The sequence below is a fragment of the Pyxicephalus adspersus genome, chromosome 4 (genome assembly GCF_032062135.1).
Source record: "Pyxicephalus adspersus chromosome 4, UCB_Pads_2.0, whole genome shotgun sequence".
Classification (NCBI taxonomy): Eukaryota; Metazoa; Chordata; class Amphibia; order Anura; family Pyxicephalidae; genus Pyxicephalus; species Pyxicephalus adspersus.
In genome coordinates, this window is record NC_092861.1 from 71,524,349 (window position 1) to 71,534,707 (window position 10,359).

The 10,359-nt window shown below is 41.3% G+C and overlaps 1 long non-coding RNA gene across 2 annotated transcripts in view; it reads right to left on the reverse strand.

Annotated features, from left to right (window-relative positions):
- Window positions 1-10,020, reverse strand: part of LOC140328765 (uncharacterized) — a 42,155-nt gene extending 32,135 nt beyond the window's left edge. For both annotated transcript variants that reach the window (XR_011920348.1, XR_011920349.1), the window contains exons 1-2: window positions 9,542-10,020; window positions 926-1,064 (exon numbers count right to left, since the gene is read on the reverse strand). This is a non-coding gene — a long non-coding RNA (uncharacterized lncRNA). The remainder of the gene's footprint in view (window positions 1-925; window positions 1,065-9,541) is intronic.
- Window positions 10,021-10,359: the final 339 nt, after the last annotated feature.

Genomic DNA, 10,359 nt, shown 5'->3' on the forward strand with positions numbered 1-10,359 from the left:
ATCAGGAAGAAATTTTTTTCCCCTGTTGAAGCAAATTGTATCTGGGTTTATTTTTTGTCTTCCTGTGAACCAACTACCGTATGTCTATTGGGTTTTAAATCTGGGATATAGATATTTGTCTTGTGGTTGAACTTGATGGACTTTTGTCTTTTTTCAACCTGACCTTTTGAATAACTATGTAACTATGAATGAAAAATATCCATATAAATCAATAGTCTGCCATTCAGCACAATATAACATCCATATACTGTATCCCAGGGTATAAGGACATAATGCAGAGTCACACTGGAGATACACTCCACATGAATTGATGCAGTTCACAGCTTTGTCAAGAGTCTGTCGCAATTCACGTATTTGCTCCGCAAAATTTACCATACATTATTTGTGCATTTTTGTATACACTTATACATACATATGATCCTTATTTTAACTACCAATACCAATTACTTAGGACTGTTTTATTCATCCTGATATTGAAGATTCTAGATTATTTAACCCCCACGGACACTGATGATTGGACCTTACTTTTATCCACAGGTATCGACAACTGAAGCTTAATTTTCTTTCAATGACACCAACTACTGGAGCTTAATTTATCCCACTGATACTAATTATTGGGGCATATTTTATCCCACTTACACCAACAATTGAAACTAATTCCACTCCAAATTGAACTAATGATTTAGATTTATTTTATAGGACTAAAACCAATAATTTGGGCTTTTTTTCCTAATCACACCAATGGTTTGGTTTATTTTATTCCAGATTACACAATTATTTAATGACATTGGCTTTTTGAATTTTACTGTTTTCACTTTACTGAATGCGGGCTTAGTTTATTCCATTTTCATCACAGCTAAGGACTTATCTTACTCCCAATGACACAAATGATGAGGCTTTGTTTGTTCCTACCGACACAATTTACCTTTAGTGTACCCCAGGACATCTTTTGTCTTTAACATACTCTATAGAAGGCTGGAAAAAGTTCACTTCAGAGATCAGTGTGTCTGCATCTTGAAAATCTGACACTGTGTAGGAATTGGGAGGAGGCTGAAGTGCACACCCTGTGAAAATGGTTAAAACCAATGAACATTGTTCAAAAAAAGTAAATAAATAAAAAACATTAACATATAAAGTAATTTGGTGGAGGCTGTAGCGTTTATCCTGTGAAAATTTGGAAAATCTTTGTATGGAGATTGGAGTAAAGTGAGTATAATAAAAACCATACCCCCAAATCAAAAAACCTACACTATGGAGCTAATAGGTTAATTCTTTATGCGCCCCTACCTAATATTTGTGTCATGTGCGGCAAAGGTCACAACGAGTGACAAAGCAGGCCAATTTAGAGCTTACACAGGAATCAGACTCAAGGCTGTGGGGGGAATGTGGATTTTTAGGAGAACTGTTATTTTGTCCTTCAGGAACTGATTCAATAGTAAATTTTAAAGCAGGTGCAGGGCAAGTGAAGTTGTACCTGGTTAGCCCAAGTTTTTCTATACTTTTGGACATTTCATGCATTTGTTTAATGCCTGCTGCAGTCTCTAAGATGTTTGCCTGTTTCCATGACTGTATAACCTGTTACTATGGCAGCGTAGAGGCTGAGCTGTCCTCACTATAAGTCATCACAATAAGTGACACCAATTTTATTCACACCCTAACCCTTTTGGCAGTGTCAGAATGTAGATTAAATTAGTACTGCAGGCAGGATTATGCATTATTTCCAACGAACAGTATTTAATGTAAATATGTAATGCATTCTATTCTCATTCAAATCATAGAAAAAAGAGGTTTAGTATTGCAGCCAGGCAACAAGTCTATAGCAACTACATTTTCTTATCTACGTATCTAAAAGTTATCTACCTATATAAAAAGTCCCTTTCACTAAATAATATACCTTAATGGAATTTTCATGACAAGCTATATTCTTCATTTTTGTTATAGCAATAACATTTTTTGATCTACTTAAACCTATTTCCAGACAAACACACTAATAATTATTGAAAAGCAAATAAAACAGGCATAACTAGTAATTAATGAGGCTCACTAACAAGCAAAATGTTGCATAGGTCCCTTTGTGCTATGGGTGCCACAGAAAATATCAGGTGTGTCCACGCTGCATTGACAGGTACAGGGGTTAAAGGTTCACAGTTACATAGAACCAAGGCATTTACTGTATACACACATTTGTTACAGTACCCAGAAACATGCTTCATTTGTTGTTCAACAACCAAAACCCTTATAGATTTCTGCACAATCATTTTAAAAACTAGAGGTCAGGTGGGGCATCAGCAAGCCAACACCTGAAAATGGACTAATTCCTGTAATGCGCCTGGGCACACAAACCACAGACAACTCCAAAAGTCCTTTTATCGAGTTTTATTATAGTCATAAAACAAGACAGATATCAAGTCCGATAAGCGTAGTACAGGAGGGTAAGGCAAAGGCAGGTCAGGAACAATCCGAGGTCAGGACAGGCGGAGTTCAGGCAAGAGTCAGGTATCAGACCAGGTCGCTATTATAATGACAATTAGCGAAAGATTAACCAACACAAAGAACGCACCCAAGCACACTGTGTACACAGGGGCTTATAGCGGGCAATGGTGTTCAGGACAGGTTCCTTAAATGGCCAGAGTGACCAATGACCTTGCGCCACCTGGCGCCATTTGATTGGAGAGTTACTGAATCCCCTGCGGCCAATCAGAATCAAACTATGTCCCGCCCCGCGGCGAGGCAACCGAGTGCCACGCCCTCGGGGGGTACAAGAGGCAAGCATGGTAGCGCTCGCACCTCTTCCCACAGCACCCCTGGGACGTCTACTACTTTGCACATCCAAAGGAGTGCTGAGAACAGGACTTTCTGTAATCACGTCCATAGAGATGCAAGGGATGCCGCTTGGCCGAACAGTAGTTTGGCCAGGATGGATCCCTCCGCCTGCAGAGAGAGACACGCTGCGAGCAGGGCAGCAGCCTCGGCCATGCTGCCTGCTACAGCGGCGTCTCCCTGTGCGGCAGGGATCCCCAGGGACGCCGCGGGCTCGCAGGACCGGTAAGTTCCTTACAGTTCCATTACAGACTATTTCTCTTTTCTCATTCTTTCTGGCTGTTTTTTCATCAGTCATGAATTCTGATAATGACCTTGTGACTACTAGTACTGTACAGTAGTATAAGAAGTATCTCCTGTGCATTCAGGTTGCACACGTAGTCAAGATCCTCCAAGATGGCACATCCAAACATGTGGTCACAAAAAAGTTTTAGTTTGTGTCTCACACAGAGAGTTGGACAGGGTCATAAATGGACAACAATCGAGCATGAGGACTGGTATCTGTGTCTTCATGGGAGGAGGTACAGGAGGAGCGCTGCCTTCCAAGATGACCTCCATAGGACTACTAGTCAGTGTGATATTTCTACTATGTCATTGCATTAATTATTCCTTTCTCTTTATTGTATTATTGATCCCGTGATCATTACCTTTCTTACTGTGCTTTAAAAATGTAAAAGATATATATAAAAAGATAAATAAAAGAAGTGTTTTGCCACAGTGGGAGCAAAGGAAAGACCAGAAAGAGGAATGAAATGGGCCATTTTAGAGAAATCATCAACTCTGATCCTAATTGTGGTAAACTCATTAGAGGACCTGGGGGGGTTCTTTGAGCAAGCAGCCACAAAATCACTCACGTCCTGCTTCAAATTTGGCTATCAGTATTTAAGATCAATTAGGTCAAATATTTTACGTGGGCCATGGGCAAAATTAGCGCATTGTCAATACAAAGGTTGGTTCTGGGTCCTCCTCTTTTAATGGAACAGGACAAGGCATCAGCTTTAGTATTCTTGGAACTAGAACAATAAATGAGTACAATATCAAATCTGGAGAAGAAGACTGCCTATCGGGCTTGGCAATGATTCAGGCATTGAGCAGTCTGTACATACCGAGCTCCCTCTACTTAGTGACGCCATTCATCCAATAGATGTCCTCTCAGCAAGAGAGAACTTCTTAGAAAAGAAACCTCAAGATCTTAGCTTGCCTGAAGCATTCCTCTGTGATAGGCCAACCCTGACAGAAGAAGCATCCATCTCTCCTTGTGTCAGGGCGAACCAGTGAAAGGCCTAAAGTGCCTCTGGTGACCAGACCTTACAGTTACTTCTTGGTCTTAGATGTAACTGGGGCAATTCATGTGGAGTAGTTCTTAAAAAATAATAAATAATAAATAAAATAATAATAAAAAAATGCCTGTAGTAATTGGCGAAGCCAAGAAACCTCTGGTTTTAGCCCCAGTGTGTCACGGTCCCTCCTGTGACTGAGGTTAGAAGATCTGAGAGACTGGCTGCACGTGAGGTTATCTGACAGTCTCTTTGCTTTCACTTGTTTCAGTGTTGTTGTTGGTAATCACCACACCTCTGGTCTCAGCTGCAGCTTGTTATCATCACTATTCCTCTATTTAGCCTGGCCTTACACTTCAGGCCATGTGGTTTATATTCTCTGCTTGGAGGTGGAGGAGCTGGTGTGTGGTCCTCTCATGAGTTCCTGCTCATCCATTTTCTGTTGAAGATAAGTTTACTGCTCTTTGTATTTTGTTGTTACCCCTTTGCATGTTATAACTAGGCCTCAGGGAGATGCTGGTTTGTTCATCTGGGAAGGAACCAGTAGTCTCATACCCTGTCACTACTCCTAGGGCATTTCAGGGCTCCTAGGGTCTAGGTTCTGGTGTATGTATCCTCCCACTTTCAGGGTCTATTCATACTGACAGGAGTCAGGGCTAGATTTAGGGTTTCTGTAGGTGGTGACCATTTCCCTCTCCCTAGCTTGGAGGTCTAGTCCCTTGTCATTATCTTCCTGTTTTCATTCTGGTGTTCCTCTCCTTCCCCTTACCCTGTGACAGGTTGTGGCCACTCAAGCACAGCCAAAAGTTTATCGAGTTCCATATGCAAACCCCCTGCTGAAACTATGTAGTCCAAAAATGGTACTTTAGAAATTTTGAACTGGCACTTCTCCAGCTGTCTTGACATGGGCACAGTGGTTAGGCAGATCCTTGGAGTAGATCAAGTAAATGACCACCCAGATATAGAGGAGTTCACAGAAAATATAATTTACAAAATTCTGGAACATGGTTGGCACATTACAGAGCCTGAATTGCATTACTATGTATTTATAATTACCACCCTGAATGCTGTAGGCAGTTTTCCGTTCATTCCTTCACGAATGCAGAACACAGATGCACCTTGAAGTCGGTCAAAAAGTACAGAGATAAGGGGCAATGGATACTTGTTCTTGATGGTGATTTTATTTAGACCTTTAATCAATACAGGGATGATGATGACTTGCAGATGAAGCCTCTCTCCAAATTCTCCAAAATATATTCAGACATGACATTCATTTCAGGGATGGAGAGGGGGTAAACTCTAACCTGAGGAGGAGAAGAGCCTGGGACCAGGTCAATAATGGACAGTCATAAGGATGATGCGGTAGTATAATTTCAGCCTGCTTTTTACTGAATATTTCTGCAAATCCCCCAGTATGGTCTTGGTAAGCCTGGCAACAGTGAAGCAGCAGAAGCACAGATTTGCCTGACAGGAAGGAACCTGAGATGACACTCCTGACAGCATGTAGCACTCCACGAGAGGATGTTTTCCGAACTCCTTTCAATGACCAGAGCATGTTTGCAGAGCCAGGGCAAACCAAGCAGGCAAAGCTGAATCGCTTTTGAGAAAACAAGAAAGGAGATGGTCTCTGTGTGTAAAGCCCCAAGCTTCATGATAAGTGGTAAAGTGGCATGCTGAATGCTACCAGGCAGAACTGTTCCATTCACCATAGTGACCACTAAAGGTTTCGATAGAGGCACCACAGGAATATTGTACTCCAATACCAGTTGTAGGTTCATAAAGTTCCCAGCTGCACCAGAGTCAAAAAAGGCCTGGGACCAGAAATAGTGGTCATTACATGAGATTTGAGCTTGAAATGTAGTGGCCTCTCTGGCACAGTACATGCAGAGATTCTGCTCTCAGTGGCAAGCTCGTTCTTCTGGAGAAAGGCATTCTCAGTCCACTTGCACCGTTTCAATTGATGGAGGAGGAGGGTTCTAAAAATTGGGCCAGCTTGATGGGACGTCTCTCATCCTCGTTCCTGGAAACTAGTGTCCACTCAGATACAGACAGGAGGTCGCAATCGGCAAACTCATCTTTAATATGGCTTGCAAGGCCCTGCCAGAACACTGCCACAAATGTATTATTATTCCAATCCAATTCAGCAGGCAGTGTTTGAAATTATACAGCATACTGTTCAAAAGAAAGAGGGGCCTGAGGTAAGTTCTGTTGCTGCTTAGGAGGCATAGCCAGGTTCATCAGAGAATCTGAAAACAGGATACCCCTTTTCCCAAAGGGGTGAGGCCCAAGCTAGGGCCTCCTCCGTCAGAAAGGAGATGAAAAAAGCCACCTTGGATCATTCAGTGGAAAAGTTCCAGAGCTGTACCTCAGTTTGGCATTTAGTTATGAAGCCACTAAAGAGTTTGGCATCAGCTGAATAGTGTGGAGGAGTAGGGAAAGGCAGCGTGGATCAGGGTGGCATGGGGGCTGAGACTGGAGCAGGAACCGTAGCTGGAGTCACTGAAACAGGTGCAGAGGTTGAGGTCCCATTGATAGCAGACTGCAGTTTTTTTAGGCATTCATCATACCTCCACAAGTCCACAAGCCTTATTTTCAGCAACCCTGCTTGCTGAATCCATCGCAGCAAATCCTGCAAGTCAGGGAGTGCCATGTCAGGGCGGTCCATGGCCTAAACAAACCACAGGCTGGAATGGTGGACCCTCTGTGAAACCAGCCTGGTTGGCAGAGACGTGCATAAGGCCCAAAGTCTAGGCAACAACCTGGTTTTCTCCAGAGCCTGTTTCCAGGTTGTGGCCCCTGTACACGCAGAGGCTGTTAACTGCTGACAGGTAGGAACAAAGCGTGGTACAGGAACATGAGTGTGGTCAAGCAAGGCACGAAACAGAGCCAAGAATAACTTCTTGTTCAATACATCCAGGAGCTTTCCAGTTCTTCCTTATTGTGGCAGACATTGCATGTTTACCTAAATGAGTGATGCGAAAGATAAGCCCTTATGGGGTACAATGATTGGGGCAAGCAATGGATCTGACTATGCTACCAGACATTTTCATTGTCCTTCTTCACCCCTCAGCTCCATCCATTTTTCTTTTCCTCCTCTGAGACGTGTTCTTTCTGGATTTAATATATTACACCTTCTGGTTGTTATGTTGGTAGATGTAAGTAACTCAACCTAGCTGCTGACAAATGCTTTGTTTGTACCCTATTTCAGATTTCTGCAACACTGTGGGGTACAAATAATGTAAGCGTGCGATCCAGGACCAAATCTTCTACTTTTTCAAGCTACAATGCACATGGTGCTACTGCTCTAACACAGCCAAGTGATCCTTTTATCACATGATCTAGCTGACAGGAGAAATATGCCAATGGTCTTTCTCTGTTTCCATGCCATTGGCACAGTACTCCTGTAGCATGGCCAGCATTCTCATGACAGAACAGCTGAAATGGTTTCCTATAGTCTGGAAGGGCAAGAGCGTTGATAATAGCTATTTTCAGAGCTTCTATAGCCTTCACATAATCCGTTCCGAATTGGAAGAGTTTCTCTAATGTTAATGCATAAAGTATCTTCATTATTATAGAGGAGTTTGGAATCCACTCCTAGCATTATTATTATTACTAATAGTATTAATAAACAGTTTGTATATAGTGCCAAGATATTACGCAGGGCTGTACATTAAATAGGGGGGTTGCAAATGACAAACAGATACAGAAAGTGACACGGGAGGAGAGGACCCTGCGCAGAAGAGCTTAGAATCTACGAGTACCCTACCAAGCCCGGGAAAGCTCACAGCTGTCTGGCATTCATAGGAATTGGATAATTTCAAATAATCTCTGTTCTTCCAGTAGTCAGTGTTTTTGACCTTTAGATGTCCTAAAATACTACTTAACTACAATATTACAGTTTACTTTGATTTAATATTATTATTGTCTTGACTAGGAAAAAGAGGAAAGGTACAGTTTCTTTTCCACAGTTTTCCCTGTCACCACAGCACAAAAGCAAATCATCTACATACTGTAGTAATACTGTACTACCTTTTTTTCTGGGATCCATCTTTTCAGTACCTCATGCATTATTTGGTTGTACATGGTTGGTAAATTTACTCCTCCTTGTGCAAGACACACACATCTCTACAGCAGCAATTGAAGTTATCTGACCTAACATTTTGGGGTTTGGTACCACTGGAGTATCAGCTTCTACTATCCTATTGTCTGCCCTCAGTGTCAGCCAAAAATTGAATTGGTTATAGAGTAGTTCTTCAAATGCTGGTTTAATCATAGCATCTGGAGTGACATCACTTAAACATGTTGGCCTCCCCTTCCTTCACTATCAGTGCATGTTGATTCCGAGTAGATGCGTTTGTTCTAATAGTGCTGTGTATTTTTCTTTATTCAGGACAATGTTGTGTCCAGATTTTTTACAGGTATAACACTCTACATTAGTCTGCCTTTTCTCTATAAGATCAAAAACAAGGATGTTTAACCATTTTATAGTTTCCTACCATCATAACTCTTAGTTGTTTTCCTGTTTGCATTATTTCTAATAATTCTTCTATCTTCGTTCTCCTAGCCTCAGGGTGTTCTATGAGTAGGGGCTCCCTTTTATCTTTTAAAACACCCATCTATCAGCTGCCTGGCATTTTTCCTCTAACATTTCTCTGATTATTTTATCCTAATGTTTACCTCATATCTATTCCCATGCTTTCAGCCACCATCTCTATAGTTGTTTCTAAACAAATCTATTAAAGTAAATCTATTTACTCTAATTCAGCCATAGATTAGCATGCATTTGTAAGCCTTTCTTTTTAGCCATTCTTCATTGGTAGCAATACATTGCTCCCATGCTACTGTAACCATCTTGCCTCCTGGAGGCAGTTTTCCTTTACTATAGAATTGATTAGGCACTCTTGCCCAGGTTTCATGCTGCCTATTTATTCACACTGTAGCGGTATAGTGGTAATTCCTGGCAATCCCTTACTCTTTAAGGATGAGGACCATGCCCCCATTCCTGTATGATTGGCTGATCACTTGGCTCCCTGAGCCCAAAACCACAGAACCCTGTCTTTGTCCACACAGACCCCTGTGTGTGGAACTACCTAAGGCTTTCAACAGAAATATCTTTCCCTCCTGGCTAAATTCCTCTGCTGGTATTTACCCAATCATAGTTACAGATATGCACTGTTGCTAGTGTGTACAAATTAATTATTAGGGCAGGTAAACTTGTGGACCATAGATTTTTGAAATGAAAACCTACCCCACAATTTAAAGCGTCTAACAAAATAAGGTCCAGTGAATTTGAATACAGCGACTAAAATGACCTGGCAACCAGGTTAGTTAGAAGGAAAATTTTTAGAGACATTTACACTTCTAAAACACATGTTTACATCACACACATTTACACTCGCACTTTCCTAACAGCTGAGGTTCGAGTGATGGAGCTTGTGACTCACCAGACCAGGCAATGTAACTTAGCAATGCGTAGCAGGGAAAGAACCCCTGTAAGCAAAAACTTCTCTCAATCAAACAATTTTGAATATTTTTGCCATAAAATACTGTTTTCACTTTAACTCATCTCTCTCTTTTGCATCTCAGTCCTCCTGATCTCCTCCTGCCGCTTTCTGCAGCTTCATGTCTATATGTATTTGCTTAAGAGTCAGGTGCAGACTAATTGGATCAGCTTTCTGATGGTGGATCATGCCTGCTCCATATATGTCAGCACGAGCGCTTGTAGCCTCCCCCAGGGGTACATCACAATTAGGAGACATTGTGGGTACTGGTAAGCACACTAAGGTGTAGTATACTGAAAATGTTTGAATTTCTACCATACAACGTATGAAGTACAGAAAATTTTAAAACCTGCTTTACGTATCAGTTGATTAGCAAACAATAAAGTAGAGTGAGAAAATTAAGTATTTTTTTTATAATATTGCATTTTTTTTTCTATGAAATGTTTACACGTAAAGACACAATAGATAACAATAAAACTTTTTTCATTTTTATGTAGTGTTACTGTAAATGAAAGCATAGTGCATTTAAACCTGCAGTGGGAAAATACATATTATTGCAAATTTCCTTTGATTACATGTCCTCAGAACTCATTGACAGAGAACATGATTACATACACATGCTTGGAATTCACAGTTTGCTGAACAGGTCACAGATAGCCTGAATAATAATTGTCATGTCAGCAAAGGGCTGGGCCTTTCATGGAGGTAATAACCTTCTCCTATAATACTCTCACAGACAGTAAACATTGAAACAAGTTACA